The 27,892-nt window shown below is 37.7% G+C and overlaps 1 protein-coding gene across 1 annotated transcript in view; it reads right to left on the bottom strand.

The window, feature by feature from the left end:
- The window catches only part of LOC129718641 (uncharacterized), a 304,221-nt gene that overhangs the window by 25,708 nt on the left and 250,621 nt on the right, over window positions 1-27,892 (bottom strand). The gene's annotated exons all lie outside the window — the stretch shown is intronic.

Raw genomic sequence — 27,892 nt, 5'->3', positions numbered from 1 at the left:
TGAAATACATTTTTTTAGAAAAATGAAGTTTTTAACTAAATCAAAAATTGGAAACATTTAGGGTTGCTCGTAGCCCAAAGGTAGTAGAATACGCTTTGACAAGCTAACAGTAATTAGTTTGATTCTTAGTACAATCAGAATTCCAGAATGTCCCTCGCTGTTGAAGCCTATCCAGGAAGTTATATTAGGGTATTTTAGAAGTGTATATACTATTTTTTATTTGATAGAAAATGTCAAAAGAACTGCATATTTCATTGATTTTTTTTCGATTTCAAACAGCAGAACTATTAAAAAATCGATTTAAAAATTTAACGTGAGTGACTATAGCAAAACCTTGCAGTCGAGAAATCATGACACAAGGATGCCAGGTATCCACGAAAAAATATCTTCGCACATCAAAAAATCTGTGAACCATTAAAAGTTGGCAAAAATCCCAGCAAACGCATTAAATCAGGTGCGGATAATCAATCGACTATATGCGAGCTCTAATGTCTTTAAATTACGACGTGTCTTCATATCTGGCACCCTTGTCATGACACTTGAACCATATTTCCCACAAACCAGCAGCAGAAATTAAAATAAAAAGTTCAATTTTTGAATCCTTCCAGTTCATTTCTGAATCCTTCCAAAAAGCCGGAAGTCGCCATTTTGATAATTAAAATGGCCACTACGGTCGTTTTTAGGTTTTCCCAAAGTACTTTTATGAGTCGGTATTTGGTCAATTATGGCTGTTTTCCAGAAATCGGAAGTCTCCAGTGAAGTTGATTTCCGGTCTCTGGGCATTATCCCGATTCCGGAAATACCCACATTCGGTGGTATTCGATCAGTTTCGGTTCTCTTCCAGAAGCCGGAGGTTGCCATTTTGATATTCAAAATGGCTTCTGGGGTCATTCTCAGGTCTCCGAACAACATCCCGATTTCAAAAATACGCATATGAAGCAGTATTTGGTCAATTATAGCTGTTTTTCAAAATCCGGAAGTCACCATCTTGAATTACAAAATGGCGTCTGAGATGATTTTCGCACTCTGGGCATCATCCCGAATCCGGAAATAATCATATTGGGTAGTATGCAGCCAATTTTCGTTCTCGTCCAAAAGCCGGAAGTCACCATTTTGATATTCAAAATGGCCACTAGGTTCATTTTCAGGTCACTGGACATTATTCATATTCATATCTTATAATTGTAATTGTACCAATAATATTGTCAAATATTTATAAAATTCCTCTGTTTCGGAACATGTCCACGGAACCCCGGATTTCCGGGAATGAGCAAATTCTTTCGGAGCACCGCTGACACTAATTTCAAAATAGATAAGTTGCTGAATCTTTCAATGCTGAAACTATTGAAATCGGATTAAAAGTGTCAATATTAAAAGAGTGTGGGTACCCCGTCGGAAATGTAAGGGTGTTTTCTTTCGTCGACCATATAACGGCTAAAGATTAAAGTTTAAAGTTGATCCCTAAACTTAAAATTAGAAACTCAACCTATTGTGAAAAAAACGGTATCACATATATTCTAATTGTCATCGCTAAGGCAGCCCGCACTGAGGAACAGTATAAAACTAGTTAATTGCTTTTGTCGTAAATTATTCATCCCTAATTGATAGCCTCTAAAACCTCCAATTAAAATAATGAACAACCGCTTAGAAATAAATCCTGCCGGTGTGTAAGTCCATAACAACCATCCGTTATCATTTCAGTTCGGAGCCGGTCTTCCAGCACGATATATTCGGGGTGCTGTTAGTGTTTGATGGAACATTTCAAAACCAAATATAAAGCTCATCGTAATGGCCTCAGGGAGAAATAATCCTTCCCGATATGTCAAATTGTCATCTACAGGGGCCAAAGATCGTGCCTCACATAGCTTGCATTACCTATTATAATGATACGCATGGCATCCCGGACACAACCTCTGCTTTTTGGGGCATCCCTTTCAGTGGTTTTTGTCATGCGAATCGACAGACAGATTTAAATTTATACATTTATCATTCCGCAGGTCGGATCTTCTGCTGGGATGAAAAATATCGCAGTCCACTCTCAGCTTAACTTGTAGGCATAAAAGCATTGCTCGAAGGAAGGTTGGAGGAGTTTTTCATCTTTCAGCTGCTTACTAACTTCTGAAAGAAGCAAGCACAGTTCACGAAGAGCTCCGCCCAATCTCTGGTTAAGTAATGAAAGAAGAGAAGCAGGGCAAGCAAAAGCCACTGTCTAATGAGGTTACTCGAAGTTCAAAAGTGAAACTATCTACTACGGCGGATGTACTACGATAAGTGGCACTGGAATGTGTTTCCACTTTATAACGTGTATATTAAGACTGTCCTCGAGGTCGGTCGTTGTGCTATCGCAGGCAAGTAATCTTAACTACAGGTAAGCTAAAAACACGTAGCTCGAATCACTCCAAATTAACTTCGAGACACCGACATTTGTAGCACTCTGGTCAGAGAGGACGAAAAAATATCCCTGAAGTTTTAAATGTGACTTTGCTTCTGCTTGGGTACTAAAGTTGATTGTAGGAAAGAAATGTCAACAAGCTGCTGAAAGTATAAAAGTTGCTTTTTTCCTCCGCACATCAAAACAAGTTTCAGCTTGTTTTCACACAACATTTTCAACCTGTCCAGTGCTGATGTGCTCATCAGTGCTAAAGCAAGAGTGTTCATATTCTGTCTCATAGCTTGACCTGATTGTTCCTCGTATCCATATTCGATACAACTAGCAAGAAAATGGTGCCAGAAAGCCCCGGGTAATTCTACTGGATCTGAGCAAGAGGAAGAACTTGTGTGTCCGAGGGTTATTTGCTGGCGTTGTCACTGGAGAAACGAAGCGAAGATGTAAGCATTTTGCTGCATTTTCCAGTCCTAGTGTGTGACTCTTTGTGCGGTTACTCTAAAGGATTTGCATGCGAGATGAAAACACTGGTCGGTATATCTCTACGCAGTGGTTGTTTTTATGTTTAATGTTAAACACAGTTTTCGAATGAGCATAATGTTGCCCCTCCTGTGCAGTTTAGTTCCATACTATAAATTAGGGCACACTGAATAGCATATAAAACAGCATCATGCCAATACAATGGAGACGCATGGTTGTGAACCGCAACATTTCTCCCCGAAGATGTGAGCGCCGAATGGATTGCCCCGAGTGCGCTGCGAGACAAAACAAACGGTCAGGTCGAAAGTCATTTCCACGGTTCAGAGATTTCCTGACTTCACACATAAATATGGCAAATGGCAGCGGCGGTGAGTAGCACTGCACTCCCATATCCTGTGTGGGATGGAAAATTGTGTCTGCTCGAGAATTTGTCATCCCAGCTAGGAGCATCCCAACATATACTACGGCAGTACGGGTTCATCCCTTTTCTATTTTAGCACAGGAAGTGCATCACTTACATCACCACCATCGGCGACATTAGCGCATTTGTGAAATTGTTAGCTGGGGGTGACTAGAGGGCGAGTGTTATGTTAACTTTTCGACCGATTTTGTGATTAGGACGGAAATAGTCGTTGGTTCAGCGCGCCGCAAAGTTTGTGACGATTCATGGTGTGTTTCGTAGGAAACGGTTGTCGCCGTAGCTTATGACTCACAACAGGATGATGATTATCGCCCGGAAATTAGTATCGAATGAGTCAAAGGCGGATGTTTGCTAACAAAAAGCCTAACGGTGAAGGAGATCTTCCAACAGGTAGCTATTTTATTGGTTCGGTTTGACCTTTTATATTAAAAAACACTTTCTTTCTTCGACTAGAGATAGATACCCTTCGAGTTATATACACATTATAATATGTAGTGCCTATGTGGAAGATAAATGACAGTCTAATGCTTACCCTCAATGTTTTCTCTTGGGAGCTCATAGTTTAAGACCCATTTCTATTGTTGCTAATTTTGGCAATTATATATCCCATGTGATTAAAACTTTGAATTTCTTTTATAAAATTCTTTCTCAAAGTCTTTTATAGATTAAAAGAAATTCGTTCATTCCAGCAATATAATTTTTATGTAAATTTTACTGAAGTACCGGGCATGATTGGTTTGGTTTCTATGAGGCGACAGTGTTCCAAATTTTTTCCAGTTTTTCGTTAGTTTTTCCAAATTTTTTATGAGCATTCTTTATGATAACATACGATAGATTGGTAGCACTGGTCGACGAAAGCGAATAAAAAATTTGCTCTGGAGCTTAAACATTCCTGCGAATTTTAGTACCCCAAGCCAGCTCGGAAGTGCTTCAAAGAGTCGCAGAATATTTGCACGCCGGGCTCGTCGCTTCTTCGTTTGTTTACGGGAAATTTTATTAAGCCTCTTAACACTTTACATATTTCCGACTTGGCTTGGAGCACCAAAAATCACAGTAACGGTTAAAAACCTATAATTTTCCGTTATTTTTTCAGTATGAGCAATAGGACTGTTAACACAGGGACGTTACCACGCGATGTTACCACAGGGACGTCGAGCTCCCAGCAAACCGACAACCTTGCTGTCTGACTGTAAGATGAGACTATATTATCCTGTCATTCTAAAAGTCCTTTTGAGCTGAGTCATCGGAGAAAGCACACGCGTTATAAACTGACCGGCTGAACCGAATGTCCAAATTTGTTATTTATAAATTGTATGAGTGAATATTTAGAATAGAAGTGAATATTTAGAATTGTTATATTAAAATAGAGGTAATATTCCGTGATAGATTATATATTTTAGCTTACTATCTATATACTTTAAAGAAGGGCTTAACCTAACCTAAGTTGGCCAACCGAGAATAAAGGTCTCCTTCTCTCCAACGTCTCAATCTCCAATAACATGCAGCGGAAGATGCCTTAGAAGATGCCTTAGTGCCATTTGCACGATTTATTCTGTACAGCTCTCATGCGATCAGTCCAGACCTTATTGAACGAACACCAAGCGACAACCGCTGATTCGAGCATCGAACGTACCAGGGCGCAGTACAAAGCTTTAATGGACAGTGGATAGCAGAATCTATTGGCAATTCTAAAGATAAAAGCATCAAGCAAATTTTTTAGTTTCAGACAATCTCCAATAATCAAAGAGATGTTCACATTGTCTGCGAAAAAGACCTGTGTACCTCGCGGGAAAATAGCAGCAACGTCGTTAATAATTAGTGAAAATAAAAGCTGACCCAGATTGCTTCCTTGCGGCGCGACCAAAGACTGACACATACAACTCTGCCAGTCGGGTACGAACGAAACCATCTCACGAGCATGGCAGAGAGCCCTAGTTTATCCAGCTTTCGCAGAAGGATGTTGTGATTTACACGATCGAACGCGGCCTTGAATTTTTCCAACTAGCAGGAAACAATACTTGTTGCAGAGAAAGAATGAATATTTTTACAAGAGGCATCACCAGTTCGTTCGAGCAATTTTTCTTGCGAGTTTGAACCCTTTACTTTGCTAGGAACGTGTGATTTGTTTTATGATTTCGTTAAGCAGATCGTCGATTTTTCCTAGGAGGTTTCATCGGCGATCTTTGCAATGGAAAATGAGCTTCAATTTAAGTTCGAATTTTTTCGATGAACTAGACAATGTCTATCAAATCCCGTTGCAAATCGATGAACTGCTAGTTAATTGCTGATAGCGCTTCGTTCAACACATCATAATCAACCTGCTTAAAATCGAATCCACGATGTTGTGGAGCTATATCAAGTGCGATAGGCACTACTTCAGTCATGGTCACGTCCCGAGTAGGATGACCCGGGTCAATTTCCACCATAGGATCGTCGGCCTCCATCACAGAGAAATTGAGAAGCGTTGGCTAGTTCACCAGTACTAGGTCGAGAGTTGTTGCACGAGCGTTCATGGGCATCAAAATTCACAGGAATGGTTGAAAGCTGTGTTGACCAGTGTAGTGTACGGGTATTGAAAATAGTGGCTGAGCTGCCTAATAAAGTGATGTACACTTTTTGCTTTACTTATGATGGAGTTCTATTATTCTGCAAAAATTAGCTCGATATTCAAGATCACTCCTACGTCTCTAGCAATCTTACATTTTTGTATAGTTTGTTTTCCTAAAGATGTTACAATATGTGTTGTTTCAATTCTTCGGTATTGACATTGAGTTCAAGTAGGTTTTCATTGCACGCAGTGTAAAATAAATAGATTTCTTCCTAAAGTTTCAAGTCGTCTGCGTAATTTGAAATATTTTATTTAATGTATGGGATAAGTGTCATTTACATACAAAATAAAAAGAAGAGAACCCACATATGAACCCTGGGGCACCCAGAAGGGATTAAAATGGGTTTCGAGTGTTTGTTTTGAAAGTTTAATATTTGTTTGAGACTTGTTAGATATGCGTGGAGGCAACACAGAAGTTGAGACCCAATCCAATCTAATTTTATGCAGCTTGTAGAGTAATTATGGTAAGTCGATTCGCTGAAGTCAGTGTAAAGGGCTTCTATCAAGAATGAATGCTGTTAATTCCAATATATGAGAGGTTGTTGAGTGTCCTTTAAAAAAGACATGCTGTTTGTTTGTGATATGGTTTTTACTTGCTGAATCATTTTGTCATTTACAAGTGATTCATAAGTTTTGAAATGCAAGAGAGAATGGCTATTCCACCATGGTAACGGATGACAGATTCGCACATGAATTAAAAATAATTTCAAAACTCTTTTTCAGCTTTTTGAGTTCTGAATTACATTTGAAATAGATTTATATTTTTTTATTTTTTTTTAAATACACAGTGCAACAATTCTTCTGCCTTGGCTTCTATGTATGATTTTTTGATGAAGTTTGATGCGAAAATAAATTTCCCGGAGTTTGAACATATTTCAACTTAAGGACAAACAATGCCGCCATTTTGAATTTTTGAGAAACCGGAAATTTTTGATGTTTTTTCGACGCCATTTTGTTTTAAGACCAAATATCAAAATTCAAAGAGTTTACCCACATATTAGCATCTTTTTACCCATCTTTTGAAAAAAAAAAATAGATCTTAAATCGGACAAAAACTGAGCTCAAAACAGTGATTCTACGAAATCGGTTTTGGCAAAGTTTTAGTATATTTCACAAAGCAAAATAATATCGAGTATGTCTGAGCATTAAGTGGTAGTCAAACTATATCTTATTTTGAGTAAAAAAGTCTCAGAAACCGAATGGTAGGTGTAAAATGTTAGCAAAATGTCGATTTTGCCCCAATTCCCCTACAAAACTAAAATAGGTTTATCTGCGGACATTTTACGTAGATCAGACACCTACCATTCGATTTCTGAGACTTTTTTACTCGAAATAGGACATAATTTGAATGCCACTTTTAGATATTGGCGAATGACCATTAATGCTCAGACATACTGGATATTATTTTGCTTTGTGAAATATACTAAAACTATGCCAACACCGGTTTCGTAGAATCACCGTTTTGGGCTCAGTTTTTGTCCGGTTTAAGATCTGTTGTTTTAAAGATGGGTAGAAAGATGCTAATATGTGGACAAACTCTTAGAATTTTGATATTTGGTCTTAAAACAAAATGGCCTCAAAAAAACATCAAAAATTACCGGTTTCTCAAAAATTTAAAATGGCGCCATTGTTGCCTCTTAAGTTGAAATATATTCAAACTCGGGGAAATTAAGTTCTGCATAAAAATATACAAAACAATCATATATAGAAGCCAAGGCAGAAAAAAGTCAATTTTTGTTGCACTGTCATATCAACTAGAATACCAGTATCCTTGGTGAAGACCGGATAATAACCTCAATGGAAGCTTTGTTTGCACGTCAGTAAAGAAGGCTTATAACAGCGTCTGATCTTGAGCGAACGACTGAGGCCCTAGTACCAAAATTACCACTTCGACCCAGGCGAACGCATAGGGATAATAATAGGAAACTCGGTACTTGGAATGTCAGAGCACTACTCGACAAAATGCGCGAATTGCTTAAAGATAACGTGGAAGTCATAGCTAGCCAGAAAGTACGTTTCCGAGCATAAAATCCAATCACAGGAACAGGTTTGTCGTCTCTCTTCAGAGAATCACTAGCGTGTAGCTGAATATCTTTCACTGCGGAAACAATCACTGTCACACTGATGTGCAAATCGTGCTTGAAGAGAGCAGCGAATCATGTGTATTTGAGAAGCTTGCAAAAAATATCGTCGTGGAATCTGAAGTATCACAATTGAGAGATAATAAATTGAGGTGAGCTTTCTCACACGAATGCACAATGACTACACAACAGAGTTCAGTGCATTGCTTGTACAGTGAGTCTCTTGAGCATATATCGAATGAGGGAAGCATCTGGGTAGGAAAGTAGATTGTGTTTGCTACGCATCTCGAAATATAAAAAAGTAATTCTAGGCGCAACTCCATATTACATTCTCCTAACAGAAAACTCTGAATAGCTGTATTATCTCAGCAGTGCGCACTGCGGTGTAAGGTTCGTTTTCCTTAATATTTGAACAAAATGGAATGCGAGAGACGAGAAAAAAAATATGCACACCCACGTTGAAAACCCAACATGATCAGCAACAATGATCGCCAAGGTTCTCAAACTACCGAAATCGACTGTGAATACCGTGCTCAAACGTTACCGGAACACTTTGATTGGACTTTGGTGGATCGCGCTAAGCAAACCAAACGAAAAAGGGGGATATTGGATCGGAAACTACGAGCAAAGGTCATCAGGGCACCCGGAACAATGCTGGGGTCTCCTTTCGCGATTTGGCGAAAAGGTTCAATGCAGCACATAGTACTGCTCGTCGAATCTGTATGCGTGAAGGATTACGGTCGTATCATACCAGCAAACAACCCAAAGGGACGCTGAAACAAAACCTGGTTGCCAAAACCCGAGCAAGCAAGTTATTGGTACATGTTCTAGATGTTCTGACTAGCAATACTCAGAGGGAGAGATATGCGAAGAGAGTGTTGTGAGCCAAACGAACATGTTGAAATTCGAGCCAAATGAACAAGAAAGGTAACACATTGAAAGGTATTGCAATAAGGTTCAATAAAGAATATATTAATTTTTACACGTTTTTCATGTTTTATTGCTAAAACATGAATTGAGGATGCTCCAAAGTTGCTTCATCGCTGTGATTTTTAGCTGGTGGTTCACAAACCTTTTATATGGTCTACAGAATAATGAAAGTATATATATATATATATATATATATATATATATATATATATATATATATATATATATATATATATATATATATATATATATATATATATATATATATATATATATATATATATATATATATATATATATATATATATATATATATATATATATATATATATATATATATATAAAATCAAACATAAACATAAAATTTAACACCTTCACGGTTTTTGTGATGCATTTAATTATTCCCCAGAACTTCTACCGTCACCATCAGTTATACGAGCCGAATAAAAAAGTTAGTGAACATTGCGCTTTGAGAAGAGATCTGGCACCTCTGATATGTGAGCCTAGTTGCCAAATCAGCGGTTTTTTCATCGCTTATCTCTCCCTCTGAGGATCTCTAGTTCTGACAGAGTATGAGAGCAAGATCGCGCCAAATGACCTATGGTCGAATATAGACCATTTTTGATTTGAATGAAACTTTGCACACGTATTTGCCTTAGCAAACTGAGCATTTTTCACAGGTGGAGAGATTTTTTACACCCATGAGTAGAAACAGTGGTAATTCGCGGCAAAAAAGTTGAAAATTCGCGGGTGGTAAAATAGAAAATATTCGAATTTCGCGGTAGTTTCGCGGCACTCTTTTTTTCAGAAAATACTGAATAAAGTGATTTTTTTCTGGTAAAAACAAGAAATAACGGTTTTATTTAATTTAATGCACGGAAAATTAAACCGCACAATTCATATAATTTCTTTGCATTACTAACTAAAAGCACGTGCTGTGTCAAATTGTTTTCAGTTATATTGTGGTGTCGTTAGGCACGTATTATTCATGTTATAGTGGCTCACGCAGCGTTCCGTATCTACCGAGTTTCCGGAAATCGATAAATATTCAATTGCGAACCGGTAAAATTCAGGAAAACGTCCGCAATTCGAGTACCTGCCAAAATTTCAATACTAATCTCACTGCCGATTATTTTTAAAAGGATGCTGGCTTGTAAGGCTCCCTCATTCATCTTGCAACTTAGATTTTATGGCTGCACTCTCAGGAACTCTATCATGCACGTCACCAATCGCAAAATTCAATTAGGACTGACAAAAACGCGTTGTAAGAGAGCGGTTGTAGTACTATTTCACGTTATTGGTTGCGCATAAAACGACCTTTCATTGCCATTAATCTTTAGCTTTGTCCTTATTGCTGATTTTTGTAAATTTCGTAGGTTGCAAATCGAAATGTATCATGATTGTCATAAAATGTTGCTGTTTTTTATTATTTTCGCGGCATTTCGCGGGTTTTTGTGAATTTCGCGGTCGAAGCTAGATTTCGCGGAATTCGCGGCTTCCGCGAAATCGCGATTTACCACTGTCCCTACCCATGAGTTATGTACATTCTAAAAGGGCGTATGCCTTTTGGCATAGGTTTTATTCGAAGCATTGTAGCCCAGAAACCGTTGGTTGTATAGAAAAACTATCTGAGAATTCAAAAAAAAAATTTCAATTGAAAAAAAAGAGTTGAATTTTTTTTTAAATTTTTTTTAAAGAAACTAGATGTTAATACGCATGTTAATACGTATAGTGGTCCCCGTGGCTCTGTGGTTAGCGATGTCGGTCGGCTAGCTCTCCCACACGGTTGTGATATCGGGTTCGATTCCCGATCGAGTCGAGGATCTTTTCGAGCTGGAAATTTTCTCGACTCAGCACTGGGGCACGGTGTATCGTTGTACTTATCCTACACATGCAAAATGTGCCAAAAAACAATATCGATAACGAATTCTCTCGACTAATCTAGTTGATCGAGACCGCTATTAGCCCCAAGGCTAAGCGTGCGATATTGTTGTAGATGTTAATACGCAACTTTAAAAAAAAAAAGTCCAGGATGGAGAAATGAAAAATATTTTTTTTATGGTAGATTAATTTTTTTATAAAAATTCTAATTCAAACATTTTTCAAAATATTTGTATTCTGATGATTCTAAAAGATGCAGAGAGTCATTTTAAATCAAAAAGCTCTTGGTAGTAAACATTCTAAAGGCATCGGTTTTCGAGTTATTTAAATTTAAGCTCGAAAAATTTTTAATATTTCGGAACATACACGTTTTTCTTAATTTGTCCATGGTTCTCCAGCAAAAACCATACGTTCATTGGAATGCTTGATCAAAAATATACAATTCATTCTTTGACAACAAAACGATTGGATAAATAACTCAAGCGCTAAACCTTAGGCTACCTACACGTTCCCCCTTGCCGAATGTTTTATAAAAAAATATGTTTGTCGTGCAACACTACCTACTTGTTTACTAATAATAACTGTTTGTAAAGTACGCAACCAATAACTACTGTCTATAATATCTGTTTCCGTATATAAATACGATTGCACTACTCCAGATGTGTTAGTAACAGTTTGCATTTTGTGAAGATGAATAAAGTGAAAATGGAATACACCAAGCCCAAATGCTGTAAACCCTTTCCTGATCATCGGTGCTCATCAAGCTTACACACATCAAACGAAAACGTTATTGCAAAATTAAAAGTATTGAACAGTCAAGCTCATTTTAATACGTCTTTATCAATTTGTGATTCGTGTAGTTATTGCCACCATTCATCCCTTCGTTGTTTACTATTCAGAATCTGGAACACTTAAGAAAATCAGCTTCATCATAATATCGGAAGTACTCCATCATGATACTGTTGCGGTTCAGGTGTTCATTGCCAAATTAATGAGTTTTTTGAAAACAACAATAGAGTTGAAAAAAGCGATATTAATGTCTGATGGAGCTGCCTCACAACACAATATAAAAATAGAAAAAACTTTGCAAGTCTTTTTTTGCGACTTCTCATGGTAAAGGCCTATGCAATGCAATTGGTGGCATATTAAACCGAATGGCAGGAAACGCAAGTTTAGCTAAAGAACATGAACATCCCATTACAAGCGCAAAAGAATTGTATGATTGGTCTAATCAGAAAAGTAATAAAAATTCATCAAAAATGTCATTCAGTTGGGTATCATATGAAGAATATGAACAAGGAGTAACAGAATGGAGCAATATTTTCAAAAAATCTATAATAATAGCTGCCACAGAAAAGTATTACTCTTTTGTTCCGATTTCAGAAAATAAGATACAAACGAAGCTGTTTTCAAAAGATGACGAATCATTTACTTATGATGTATATAAAATATAAGGTGAAACTAGTTCTGTAAAGTATCTATGTCATAAAAAAATATGTTCCTAAGATAATAAAACTCGAAAATAAATATTTGATTCTTATATATATTTATATCACTTAGAACATTTAACTCTTTTCTTGAGAACCATTCTCCCAATTGTTTTGTTGTCAAAGAATAAATTGTATATTTTTGATCAAGCATTCCAATGAACGTATGGTTTTTGCTGGAGAACCATGGACAAATTAAGAAAAACGTGTATGTTCCTAAATAATTATAATTTTTCGAGCTTAAATTAGAAATAACTCGAAAACCAATGCCTTTCGAATGTTCACTACTAAAAGCTTTTAGATTTAAAATGACTCTCTGCATCTTTCAAAATCATCAGAATACAAATATTTTGAAAAATGTTTGAATTAGAATTTTCATAAATAAATTAATCTACCATAAAAAAATTATTTTTCATTTCTCCATCCTGGACTTTTTTTTAAAAATTGCGTATTAACGTCAAGTTTCTTTGAAAAAAAAATCAACTCTTTTTTTTTAAATTGAAATTTTATGTTTATTTTTAATTATTTTTTTGGTCTAAAAAATTTTTTTTGTACAGTGGATATTTTTTTATGATGCATTTTCGATTCGCTACAACTCATTCTCAGACAGTTTTTCTATACAACCAACGGTTTCTGGGCTACAATGTTTCGAATAAAACCTATGCCAAAAGGCATACGCCCTTTTAGAATGTAACTCATGGGTGTCAAAAATCTCTCCACCTGTGAAAAATTCTCAGTTTGCTAAGCCAAATACGTGTGCAAAGTTTCATTCCAATCAAAAATGGTCGATTAAATTTCGCGTATTTCCAGGCGATTTGAAATGATTTTGCTCTACAACGACTATATTTTGATGGACGATGAAACATACATCAAAATGGACTTAGGACAAATCCCGGGTCGGAAATTTTACCTTGATAACCGTAATGGTAATGCTCCAGATTCAAATGGTTCAAATCGCGGATGATTTCGCCCGCAAGTTGATGATTTGGCAGGGTATCTATAACTATGAAAAGAAGACAAAAGTTTTCACCACTGGAGCAACCATGAATGAACAAGTTTACAAAGAGAAGTGTCTTCAGGAGATAGTTTTGCCGTTTATTCAGTCACACGAAGGCCCCGTGAAATTCTGAGAATAATATTGATGTTATCGAAAAAATGATTAATCCATCAAACTGCCCACAGTTTCGTCCCATCGAAAGATATGGGGCAATAGTCAAGCGAAGAAGTGTGGCGAATCATCGTTTGATATGGCGAAGTGGTGCAGAAAAAATGGCCGATACGGTTGATATTTTTTCCTTGAAATTTCATAAAATCTCTGCGAAAACATATTGTTACCAATTTTGTAAGTTATTTCCTCATGGAGAATTCGGAAAAAGTAAGCGTCCAAATTTTAAATGGAACAACCTTACTTCTATGTATTTTAATTAGAGTGATTCACCACTCTTTTTTCGCTCGTCTGTGAAATAAGCTGCAAGTGAGTTAATTTTTTCTACTAGCGGTAGAATCACTGCACAAAGCAGAAGAAAGAAAAGCGGTGTAAAAAATTGCTACATGCAGCGCTCATGCCGGAGAAGAAGCGCGCGGTAAATGTTGACTCCGCTCTTTTCACATACTGAGCAGGATAGTCTGCACAGGAATAATTCATTTGCCTAGTCTACTATTACCATTGACTGCAGAAACTACCGAGGAAAATTCCCAAATCTGCGTTCATAATTGTCTTCCGTATCCTGTTTCATAGACTGAGCTCGCTGCAAGAAGCTTTCGTTGGAGAGTACCGGTGTGGTTTTCGGGAAGGGTGCCCCGGAACGGACCAAATGTTCATACCGCGTCACCAGCTGTAAGGCGCAACAATTTACCAACATGGCGGTTTAGCTGATTTGTACCATTTCGGAGGTTCTCTATGCGTCATAAGAGCGGATCCCGTTTGTAATCATGGGCGGTTTGAAGCAAAGTGACGAGCTCTCGAACTCGTTTTTCAACATCAGAAGAGTGAAAAAGCGGTACCATAATCTCGAAGTCACTCATTATGTAACAGTTTTTGCAAATAATTTTAACATTGTTGGTATAAACCGCAAAGCAATGGGAGAAGCATTTGTACGTTTCAAGAGGCAATCAGTGAGATTTGGATTGATTACACTTTTTTCTCATCACTGCGACCAGAGATATTTTGATCTATTGTGATATTGCCCAGGTGTTTTCTGTACTCCGCACTTCATATTATTGGCAGTATCACTATTGAAGTGAATGATACGCTTTTTTTATTTATATCCGTGCTTGTGTGTGAGAGTTTACTTTTTCATTTCAAGCTTACTGCTCTACTATACCGAGCCTATTTCTATCCTACCAATATCGCCAAATTATCCTACCAATATCGCCAAATATCGGAGAGAGTCTTATCGAAACCTCGTTCCTCGTGTCAATATCGCCAATTACAATTTCCTGTAGAGGGTAAATATTTCTGAAATCAGTTTTTTTATAAGAAGGACTTATTTTGTCAAGAGAAAGGAGTCTTATCGAAACCTCGTTCCTCCAGGCAAGACCGCGTCATAATTACAATTCCCTGAAGAGAACGTTACTCAGAACAGTTTTATTATAAGAGGGACTTTTTTGTTAGGATGAAAGTCAGCAAGGGTACTATAGAGTTCAGCTTGAAGGAAGGGTATGTAGTAGAGAGCTTTTGGCGAACAGTGTTATCAACACTATTAAAACGACAGACGAAGAAAAAAAATTTGTTACTGGAAGGCGAAATCTTTGATGTAGTCAATGACTTCAAGTGCCTTAGTACTTTAGACAACGATTTGAGCCGCGAATTAAGGAGACGAATGAAAGCCGAGAACATGATATTTTACAGTTTACGTAGCCAACTGACATCTCGCAATTTTCATCGGTTCGAACGAACTTCTTCAGGCCGCTGATTCTCCTGATAATAATATACGGCCATAAATGTTGATCAATGAAGACCATTGAACTAGGAGTTTTGTTTTAGTTTTAATTCATTGTCCAAGTTTTCTATAAAAAACTTCCTTGTGTTGTTTTTAAAATTGCTTTAAAATGTGAAATAGTTACGGTCCACACAAAATCGAGATAACTGCATGTAATTACGTACATAATTTTCTCAAACATCTTTGCTTAGACTTCGAAAACGTTTATGGCTTCCTTTTTTAAATTTTATTATTCATATGCTTCAGTGAATGAGGTAATTTTGTTGTAGGTACACAATGGATGGAGTTTATTTGTAGCAACATGCAATTTGATTTAGTCATAACAAGCTTTCCCGATTGATAATTTTTCTAGCATGAAATAGAATCATATTTTTTCTGGTGATTAAAACATACTTGCAGACAATGTTTGAGGGCGTCATATATTTTTAATATAAAAAAATCAATATAATATGTTTCTGGATGTGAACATGCTTGGACGATGATTGATTTTTCATCACTTTGCTGGTCAAAGCTGTTTTCCAAACGACGCGCAAAAACAAACATCAATGGCGTTTTGGATCTTTGCTTCCAATATTTGTGCTGCATAAAACGCACCCGATGTGGCATGCATACCAAGCTAAAAAAAGCAGCTGAAAACAATCCCAATTATATATATTGTGAGATATAGCTTTCAATTTTGCGCTGAAAGTCGGTTCGTATGCCGACGTTAACCATGAATCAATTTTCATCTCCCTTAATCCGACACCCCCACAAGCCACACAATCGTTGATAATGTCTTCTTTCCGATGCGCTCTGCGAAATGATTCCCGTTCACGCTCGGCACTGGCTGTGATGTGTGTAACCGTTGGTGGACAACTAACTCGTCCCAAATTTGGCCATTAGATGAGGCCTGTGAAACCGGCCGCTTAGTTCGGAACGGACGCACGTGACTGGAATCGGACATCGATACCGGGATCGTAAAATAGATTACTGTCTCTGATGCCGCAGCATTCCCGTGCGACTCTCCGTTTTTAGCACGCTTTGGGGACCATTAGGGCCAACTGTACTGTAGAAAAATTTTCAAATCATATTTCATAAAGCGATACGGACCGTAATTTTGCGGGGAATGCGTCTCCATTAAAAGTTGGCTGCGAACTTCTATCATCACAGTTTATTTTATAGTAATGGAAATATTTGCCAACGCCGGTACGTATGCACAGCTATGAGTGGAGCACGAAATTTGTGATCAATTTGTATCAACTTGGAGTGAGATGTGATGGGTCTACAAATTAAGCGAACGCTTTCATTCGAAAGCACAATTTAAAGGGGTAATCCTCTGGGGGTAGGTTGAGCTGATGTTGAATAATATGAAGTTACCAAGGTAGTGACCGACGTTGTAGAAATTTGAAAAAAAGAAGCGAAAAGAGGGATTCAAATGAAAAACTTTTAACAGAAACAAACACATTTTTGCGAAAACCATACGTTCATACTTACCCAGGGATTAGGTCCCTGCTGGTTATTCCAGTAGGCTTCGCCAGCATCTGCCCATTGCGACTCCAGCGGCAGTTCCGGCTCCGGCGGCCAGAGTGCCGGTTTCGACGGTCGTGGAGTCGATGGTTCCCCACGCGGGCACCACAACACCGACTGTGGACAGCCTATGTTGAAGACTTTCAGCAACCAGAACACGGACAGTTTATAAAGACACAGCGTCGGGCTTCTGGATCTTGATTTTTCCTTCCTGACTTGAGGACACTAACCACTACGTTCGGTTATCTACAGCTAGCCATGGGGGCGATCTATCGGGTGCTCTTTTGTTATCAATTCACATGAAGTTTCACTTCTTTTCACGGAACGTTGTGCTACTTCATCTTCTTCAGTTTCAAAACATCACTCTTCTGTTGATGTTTTTGATTTTGCACAAAGCTTCGATTTGAACTAAAAAAAAATATTACTAATTTCAAGATATGCCTCTTTGGAATAAAATTAATCCACCAAACGATAAGTGTTTTTTTTCTGAAGCATTAGCAGAAATTTATCGCAAACAACTCAAATGGAATGGCGGTCATGAAAGCAGAGCTCTGAGAAAGTGGGTGGTTCGCTTTTAATATGGTTTCGAAAAAGTTTTTCCGTGTTCGTGCTGCAAGAACCTTCTCTCATTTTCTCTTTAATCTAAATACTCGTGGCGGGTGGTTTTGGCTTCCAAGTAAAATGAAACAAACAACGCAAAAATTGGCTTAAACTGACATGAAAACAAAACTATTCAAAGTTTTTTATACCTCCCAACATGCGAATGGTTTGCTGGTGACAGGATTATTCCCTAGGCCCACTTTTCACTGTGGAACTTCAGTAGCGATTTGATAATTTCCCACTCGAATCCCGCTGATCACCCGGTAGCACGCGTTGTTAGTATGCTGACATTCCATAATTTGCATAAAATAAAAGTTCGGATTCTTCCGCTCATACAACTTTATCCATCCGCTACTCGGCTTCACGGGTTAGTAAATCCGGAGAGATGGCGGAGGTGTGCGCGTACGTGTGTAAAATGAGGAAAGCTTTTCCATGTATGGTTGTGAATATGGGTATTAACCAGATTTTGGCTCTTGCTGGGTAGAAAAACCATACCATTCGCTACTACATAACGCTGTAACGTATTGTTGACGTTGTCCCACTTCACTGCATTCGTCTGCATATTGAATTTCCCACGCAGACCCGTACACACATTTTTCCCTAGCCTGGTGACTTTCGTGATGGGTGTGTATTTTCCGACACGTGTAATAATCATGCTAATGGACTCGTCTTATAAATGGTCTGCTGAAATTCGTATGCCGATGGGAATCAACAGTTGTTTCATGTGTGATGATAATGCTATGTGTTCTGATGGAAATCGTCGGCCTTTGAGGCGGCTGACGATGACCAGGAACGAAAATGCTTGTTTGAGTTCATTGATTTCAGTTTGTTGCTGGAAAGCGCGCGCCAGGAGGATACTTACTGTTGGTATATGCCAATCAGCGAGAACATCTGCCAGTAGCGGTGGAATGTCTTTGAAATATTTCAATAATTTAAATTAAAATCCAATGTACCAGCATATGCGGAAGTGGAGGCAAAGTTGCTACACGCAAAAGTTGCATGGTGCGAATCCAGTACAAAATTGTGCGCTTTTAGCGCAATTGTTGATGTTGTTTGGAACCAGTACAATGATTGCGTGTTGGGCATAACGCAAATCATGCTCTAGCATTTTTCAACGTTTCAACGTATTTGATAGCTCTAAACTACTACACTTAAAAAATTTCCACTGGTGTGAGAATCGTCCTGTTGTTTTGTACTGGCACAGATAATGTTTTGCGTTGAAACAGTGCAACCAGAAATCAATACTGATAAATACTGATTAAATTAATGAAAATATTAACTGATGAACTGATCATTAACAATTAAAAAGAAATTAAGTTTGTTCAAAACATTTTGCATTTAACTATGACTCTGGTTTTGTTCATATGCATATGATTTCACGTTACTGGCACCAGTGTCACTAAGTTGTGTGGGGGAACATGAATCGCTGAACGTTATTTATTATTTTGTGGCTGCAGAGTATTATTAGGGATGAGAAAGTCGTTCATATGAACCGGCGCACGAAACTGAAGCACGATTTTTCGAGCGCCCCAAAATGATCGTTCGCCGAAACTTAAGTTTACCGGAGCATCACGATTCTCGTGTATATAATATATTTTCCGATTTCAATCTATGTCAATTTATTCGCAGTACAACTGTTGCGTTATGCATTTCATACGTTCATTGTGCGATTTTAGTGCAAAATTTTTGCGAATCGGGAAGACACATTAATTGTACAAGACTTGAACTTTTGCGTGTACCTGCTGAAAACCTGCTACATCATCATGTTCAAGTGCAATGGATTAGGGAAATAGGCGGCTAACGATGACCAGGGCCAAAAATGCTACTTTGGATATATTTTTGTTTTATACCTATTTTGGATCGGAAAGAAAAAAGTGGCCAAAATGGGTTCCTATTTTTGTTGGTATAATCACCGTTACTTCATATGTATCGTATTAATTGATATTTTTCGGTGAACAATTACAAAACATTTCTTACTTTGCGTGACGTTTCGGCCTACTGTTGCGTTTCAGCCATCTTCTGACGCCTGCAATTTTATTTAAAAACAAACATTTAATTCGATCGCCGCAGCTTTTCGTCACCTCTTTCAGCGCCGCACGATCAGGTATCACTGGTACCTACCAGGTATGAGTGATACCTGATCGTGCGGCGCTGAAAGAGGTGACGAAAAGCTGCGGCGATCGAATTAAATGTTCGTTTTTTAAATAAAATTGCAGGCGTCAGAAGATGGCTGAAACGCAACAGTAGGCCGAAACGTCACGCAAAGTAAGAAATGTTTTGTAATTGTTCACCGAAAAATATCAATTAATACGATACAAAATGGATTCCTGTATAGTGTAAAAGATCACAAGCGGGTTGTTAAAGCTTTCAAGAGGAATCCGGCCAGTTTAGTTAGAGATGTGGCTGAAAAACTGCAATTTTGATTAAAACTTTTGTCCAAGATGCGAAAAAACGTGAAGAATTACACACGTACAAAGTCCAGAAGACGTCGAATCGCAATAAGCGGCAGAATACGGTGACGAAAACACGTGCACGGAAGCTCTACACCCAGATGTTGACGAAACCACATAGACTCGTTATGGATGACGAGACATATGTAAAAGCAGACTTCCGGCAGCTTCCGGGGCTCCAGTACTTCACCGCTGATCATAAATACGAAGTTCTTGAGGACGTTAGAAAGCAGGAGGTGTCTAAGAAAAAAGCAAAGCCTTGGTGCTACATTCCGATTCGAAACTTGACCTTCTGTTTATTTATACACAGACTTCGCAGCCGACTGTTTAGTGTACAGGACAATTGCGGGGCTAGCGCTACGATCCTACTGACACTAACAGTCTCTCCCGAGCCGAGACTCGAACCTACGACGACTGACTTGTTAGGCCAGCATCGTACCTCGAGACCATCTGGGATCTGAGAGCAAGAGGTGTCTAAGCTTGCCAAAAAGTAGATGGGTTGGCAAGCAATTTGCTCGTGTGGAAAGCGGAGCATCCTATTTGTGACAACCGGGACGGTCAATAGGCAGGTCAATCCCCCGAACGCACATGAACTGCCATCATCCATGATCTTTCGCTATTGAAGAAGGTCTATTATGTATGGAGATTAACAAAACGTATGGTTCCTTGGTATAAATTATTGTTTTGAAAGTATCATTAGCAAACCAAATTAATAAATGATATCAAACTAGCTGAAATTGATTTCTTGCGATTTGTTTATAGTTTGCAAATGCATGACAAATCGAATATTAGTTACGATCAAAGGCAAAAGAAACATCGTTTGAAATGATTGATTTTATCGAATTCTGTACATCACCTCGATTCTGGAAATATATTTATATTCGGTAATTTTCACCTGTTTTTCAGGACCCGGAATGCGCCATCTTAGCATTAAAAATGGTAACTGGGGTCGATTTTAGGCTTCTGTGCATCATTACGATTCCGAAAATATTTGGTCACTTCAGACTGTTTTCCCAAAAACTGGAAGTCGTCATCTTAGTTAGTCATCTTAGAATTCAAAATTCACTTTGGAGACTTCATGCGCTTCTCACTTCGCGTGCTAATTTCTGCTAGTGGCATATTAGCCTATTGCTTTGGAGCATACTGACCTTTGTTGTGGGGCGTTTTGGTCACGGGCTTGTTTGGCGGCAATGGGTTTTTTTACTCTCGCTTATTTTCCGTCGATCATGGCGGCAATGGTAATTTTTACCAGAAAAGACATTGAAATCGAATATTTTATAATAAACTTCGTCATAAACATACAAGAAATAGATCCTACAATCATCTTACACGTTCAATGTCGCGTTGAAATGATATGAAGCGCTGTAAATTGCACAAATGCTTAACTGGTGCGTTTTGTGCAATCCTCCCCTAGATGTTAACGTTGTCGTTCCACCGATATATGATAGACACGTTCCACTTTGATGAAGGGTGTCCCACATCATATCGCATCACGGATAAAACGCTGTAGAAAGTTACCCATTGGGTATTCTGTCTTGAAGATTTGGGTAGAAACAGTTTGGAGTGTATTTTTTGTACTATTTTTATCATTGTCATTTCGAAAATTGAAATGCAACGTCGTAAATTGGTTTTGCGAAAGCACCTGGAAAATCGTCGACGCTCTCGTCGGAAGATCGGTAAAACCTTGGAATCGGGCAGCCAACGGGGAGTCGTGTGATTAAACGTCACTACGAAACTTTGAGCATCGAATGGAAGGAGAAATGCGGTCAGAATGGATGTTCCATTAGTGATCAGAATGACAAGCGTATTGTGATAGCTTTGACGCGGAATCCCAATGCTTTGGTCAGGGATGTGGCCAAAAAGTTGAATCTGTCCGAGCCTTTCCTTCAGAGAGCCAATGACCGGGAGGAACGTCGTCATTTCTTTCTTCCTCCGTTTTTTCATCATTCGTAAAATAATGAAAGCCAACTCATCCGTCAGGCGCAGTGATTTTCATTGTTCAAAATGTTCTGAAAATTAATTTCTCTGAGTTTCATAATGTGAACTGTAATGTTAGAAACTCGGTTTATGTGCTGTACATTAGTATTACGCGACTAGTGATGAAAAAAACTGAAAAATACTGCCGTGAATGAAATTTTAGCGTTTCATTATGATAACGATAGCAAGCGTCACGTTGATAACGCCGTTTTTGCTTTACCAAAGGAACGGTGAGTATCATTTGATTGATGAATTATTTCATCAGAGTACAACAGCTCGTATCAAGGATGAAATTCTAGTGTGTTTAAAAGGTAGATGCATTCATTGAAAGTTAAAATTGAAAAATCTTGGCTGTAATTTTCAAAATGATGTTTATCAGCCCTGCACCCAAGGCACCGGAACTACGGCTTATCGAAAAATACTGGGCTATTATAAAGGCACTACCTCAAGGAGGCCAAATCTGAGGAGTAAATGAAGAAAAAGTGGGTTTCCGTATAGAAAAATCTGCAGCCAGATGTTGTACAAAACCTAATGAGTGTAGTTAAGCGTAAGGTGCGAGTGTACGGTTATAAGATTGAAGTTGAATGAAATAAATATGCTAAAAGCTAATTAATGGGCTATATTTTCTTGTCTGAAAGTTTGAAAAGGATCGGTCAACTAGGTGATTTTCCACAGTGTTTTTTCCGTGATGCAATTTGATGTGGGACACCTTTCAGTCAAGTATAGTTGTCAGATTCAAATGAATTTGTAAGGTTCTATAGTTGTGTGGGTAGTGCAACCAGATTGGCAGATAGACGAATATTCAATGATTCATTATTTTTTCAATCGCTACATTGCCTTATTCGCCTGTAATCAGTACAGAATGAATTGAAACATAATCACGTTATCACAAATGAATAAACTTGATTATTGCCTTATAAAGACAAAAAAAAATCCAAGTTGGAAGTTATGGGGAGTTACTGTCGAAAAATTCTATGAGACGATTAGTACCGTACTCCCAGGGTAGGGATTTTTCTGTATTTTAGAGATTTTTGAATTGAAAAAGCAATACAGAATCTGTATTACAGAATTACAGTATATTATAAAAATATAGATTTTACAGATTTTTTTGCTATTCCGTCGAACTGTAATCAATTCCAAATGTTGAATTAGATTGAATGATTTCCAAACTTTTGTTAAAAACCCTGATGTTCCTTATGTTGGTATCGATGCAGAAGAAACAGAATGTGTCGTGGTCGAAGCGCAAAAACTGATGTTTCGAAATAATTGTCCGGATTTCCAAGCAGAATTCGTAAAACAAATTGCAAAGCGATTCGATTTCACCGATCTTGTTGTAATAATGGCAGCTTTTATTATTCCTAAAACATTCGTGGAATAAAGAAAATTAAATTATTTGATGCGACAATTCCCCCAATTCGCAACAGTAACTTAGCGACAGGTGCTGGATAACGAATTTCGCATGCCTAAAACAAACTTCCTGACCGGAAGTTTCTTTGAAACAGATGACTTGACTTAGTCTGAGTTGTTGGACATCTCCAGGCGGGATGGTAAATTCATGTTTCCGTTTCTAAGATCATTTGTGAGGAATCTTTTGATAATTTCACATTCTTCGGCGCGTACAATGCATATTTTCAATATATAATTGCAACAAGTATAAAGCCAGGAAACGCATGGCCTCCAAGCTAATAAGCTTAATTTTAAAGGCTAAAAGCTACGTTGCAGTTCAAGAAAGCGTTATTAACATTAAATTAACGAGAACTTTTAAAGATAAATTTAACAAAAATATGTATTAACATCACGTAGAGAAAAATAAATAATACCGTGTGCAGGTGATTCTATTGATTATGAAGATATTTTCGGAATAAATACAGAAATACAGTCAACCCTGCCCTAGGAGTACGCGAAAGAAAAATCAGTAATAGACCATTCCACAGAGTTTCTTTAACCTCACTTTTCTGACGGTTAGTGGTAACTTTGTTTACATTTTGTATCTTGTGCTTTTTTTCTGGCAGAGCAAAGCAAACTGTTGCCCAATTTATAATTCTTCTTAGTGTAGTAGCACCTCTCGCTCATCATTTAAGAGCCAGTACGCGGAGACCGCAACTAGGCCTTGTTTCGAGGTCCTCTAATCGGACTGAAACTTTCAGGGTTGGTATATCTATATAATAGTACAATGTTTTGCATAATAACAGATTTTTTGAAAAGGGGTAAAAAACATGCCAAAAATTAATGTTCAAAAACTGCTGAAAACGTAAAATAAATTTGTGAAACTTAATCGATTTTTATGAAAATTGGCATGTTTATTCTACTCTATTAAGGGAACAAAATGAGAGTTATTGGAAGTTGCTATCGAGAATGCATGATGAGATATTCGTATTTTTTTTGCTTGCCAACAGATCTAGCATAAAAATTCAAATAATACGTTTTGTAGTGCAACTCAAGAGCTTTCATTTGATATATTCAAAAACGGCGCCGTTATAAAGATGCGTGAGAAAATCCATTTTTTCTATAACATGTTTTTGACCACCATTTGGAACCCATTGTGCGAGAAGCGAAACTCCGTTTTGTGTCGTTGTTTCTTTAATGCACTAATGCAATAGTTTGCAAAATTTGAGGTTTTTGGAAAAGGATTTAAGATTGATTTAAGATCTTTTTTTTTTCTTTTAAGAAGGGTACGAAGATACTAATATGTGAATAAACTCTTTGAATTTTGACAATTTGGCGTCGAAAAAACAACGAAAATTTCCGACTTCCGACTCAAAAATTCAAAATGGCGTCATTGTTGTCCCTTAAGATGAAATAGTATATATATAGAGCTCGGGGAAATTTTTTTGGCACTTCTTAAAAAAAACCACACATTTAAGCAAAGAAAGAAAAAAAGTGAATTTTTGTGGCACTGTGTAATATAACGTCACCCTGTAATGGTGTAATCAATAACACTGTGCTACAGCGATTTAGAACTTCTGCAGTGACCTAGTGTAGGTTGTAGGTCTTGTTGAGTGTAACATTCGCTCTTACTAGAAATTTTCCAAACACCCTCAAAATCTAAAGTTATGGTCAAAATACGGTTTTTTGAACCTCCGCGCATATAATATTTTTTAACTCAGCCATTTATTAACCGATTTTCAATATTTTAGCAGTTTTAGAAAGAAGACAAATAAAGCTTTCAAAATATATACAGGTTTTTACTAATATCATTGAAACATATTCAGTTATTTAAGTTTAAATCTAATTTTTAAGATTTTTTCACAAAATTTTTCAATTTAATTTCAAATTTGCCGTTTATTTTTGTAAGAAACATACCACAAATATACTATAATTTTGAAAGTCCGAATCAGATGAAAGTAGTTTTGTGAAAATCGGTTGATATTTGGCTAAGTAATATATTTTTTAAGAAACTTTTTCATCATTTGTATATTTTTTAAGAAATATACAAATGATGAAAAAGTGCAAGAACACATAGCATTTTTTCATCATTTTTAGCCCCGTGAAATAATTGTGCGATAGAAGCCAAAAATTCTGGCTTTCTTGAAAAATGTATAACCTAACCAAATATCAACCGATTTTCACAAAACTACTTTCATTTGATTTGGAATCGAATATAATTTCAAAATTATAGTATATTTGTGGTATGTTTCTCACAAAAATAGACGGCAAATTTATAAATAAATTGAAAAATTTCGTGAAAAATTAGATTTAAACTCAAATAACTCAACATGTTTTATTGGCATTAGTAAAAACCTGTATATACTTTGAAATCTTTAATTGTCCTCTTTCTAAAACTGCTGAAATATTGAATATCGGTTGATAAATGACTGAGTTAAAAATATTATATGCGCTGAGGTTCAAAAAAACGTATTTTGACCATAACTTCAGATTTTGGGGGTGTTTGGAAAATTTGTAGTATGAGCGAATGTTACACTCAACAAGCCCTACAACCTACACTAGGTCACTTCAGAAGTTCTTGAATTTTTTTTTCATTTGTAGCACAGTGTAATATAAAAGTAATCATTAATATAAATTCACAGCTAGTTCCGGAAGTCTTTCAGTGATGAGTACACGTTTGATCATTAATTCAGCATTTAGTTTACGGACGATTCGATCATTTAGTTTGCGGACATTATGGTGAAAGCAGTAAAAACAAAAAATCCTTGGCAGGAATATGGTTTTAGATTGCCCTTGCAACAATTCATAAAAAATTCGAAAATGAAAAACTTTCGTAAATTGTTTACAAATCGTAACACCAACGAACTGAACATTGAACAAAAAAATTTGAAACTGTAATTCTGCTATTCGACCGTTGAACTTTTTCGTATTTCATTTAACACCTGAAGCACGATTGTTTCGTTTTTTTTTCTTTAGAGGAACAACGGGCAAGACGGTCACCCTAAGGAAATCATTCATTATTCTGCTCAAAACACAACATTTCAACCAACGATATTCATAATATTCGACACTGACTAGTGCTTTTCATAAAATAATGCAAACTTTTCCTTTTTAGAGTGATTTCGACAATGATGAATCAGCATCGGAATCCAAGTCATGTGAGCTGTTTGCAAAGTTTTTCGCTTCCGTTTTTGCTGATGAAGTTGCCTCTGACTCCGAGGCTGAATCAGCGGCATCTGGTGTTCCCTCCGGTTTAGTCGACCTAAGCACCTTTACGATTACGACCGATATGGTATTGGCTGCAGCAAATAAATTGAAACGGCCATATTCGGCAGGTCCTGATGGAATTCCTGCCGTTTTTTTTTCAGTCGTTGTGCTACCACTCTTGCTGTTCCGTTATGCCACATTTTTAACAAGTCTTTTACGCAAGGAAAGTTTCCTGCAGTTTGGAAGCAGTCGCTGATGTTTCCCGTTCTAAAATCCGGCGACCGACAAAACGTTAGAAATTATCGTGGCATCACTAGCCTTTCTGCTGGGTCCAAACTATTCGAGATCATAGTAAGCGGTTATATGCTCTCCTGCACTAAGCACTATATTGCAACAACTCAGCATGGATTTATGCCGGGCCGCTCTGTCTGTACCAATTTGTTGGAGTTCACCTCGTCGTGCATCTCACAGATAGAACAAAAAGCTCAAGTTGATGCGATTTACACCGACCTCAAAGCAGCTTTCGATCGTTTGGACCACTCAATACTTCTGTGTAAAATCTCACGCATAGGTGCCTCCCACCAGTTCGTTGCATGGTTGAGTTCGTATTTACGGAGAAGAGTTCTACGCGTAAAACTTGGTTCCAGTATTTCATCGCAATTTACTAACAAGTCAGGAGTTCCCCAAGGAAGTAATATGGGGCCCTTGCTATTTGCACTTTTTTTCAATGACGTGACACTGCTGCTGGGTGATGGCTGCAAGCTGGTGTATGCAGATGATTTGAAGTTGTTTCTGGAAGTTCGAACTATCGAAAACTGCCGTCGTCTACTAAATTTCTTGAATGTATTTACCAGCTGGTGTCGAAAAAACTGGCTTGTGGTTAGTATAACCAAATGCGAAGTTATAACCTTCCATCGTATTTTGAACCCGGTTATCTTCGACTATCGCATCGACGGATTGGAACTGAAGAGGGTTGATTCTGTAAGGGATCTAGGTTTTCTTCTTGACACTAAACTTACATTCCACCTACATCACGCAACGATAATTTCGAAAGCTACACGCCAGCTTGGTTTCATATCAAAACTCGCCCGTGATTTTAATGATCCGCACTGCCTAAGAGCGCTTCATTGTTCATTAGTACGCCCACTAGTCGAGAACTGCAATCTGGTTTGGTTTTCTCACCAACTTACTTGGAACTCGCGGATTGAGCGTATCCAAATACGCTTCGTCCGTATTGCATTACGTGAGCTCCCCTGGCGTGATCCTGCTAACTTACCTCCGTATCCAGATCGCTGCCGCTTGATCGGAGTTGATACACTTGAGCACCGTCGCCGATTGCATCAAGCTGTGTTTATAGCCAAATTACTCCATGGAGATATCGACTCACCAAAGCTTTTGTCTCTCGTGAACTTTCGTGCATCACAACGCGCTCTGCGTTCAACTGGATTTCTGCAGACCCCTTTTCATCGCACATCGTTCGGTTATAATGAGCCCGTCACCGCCTGTGTAAGAGCTTTTGCTTGTGTTGAGCACTTGTTTGACTTCAACGA

Source organism: Wyeomyia smithii, chromosome 1 (genome assembly GCF_029784165.1).
Source record: "Wyeomyia smithii strain HCP4-BCI-WySm-NY-G18 chromosome 1, ASM2978416v1, whole genome shotgun sequence".
Taxonomy (NCBI): domain Eukaryota; kingdom Metazoa; phylum Arthropoda; class Insecta; order Diptera; family Culicidae; genus Wyeomyia; species Wyeomyia smithii.
Note: the sequence above shows the minus strand (reverse complement) of the source record. Positions and strands in the feature narration are given on the sequence as shown.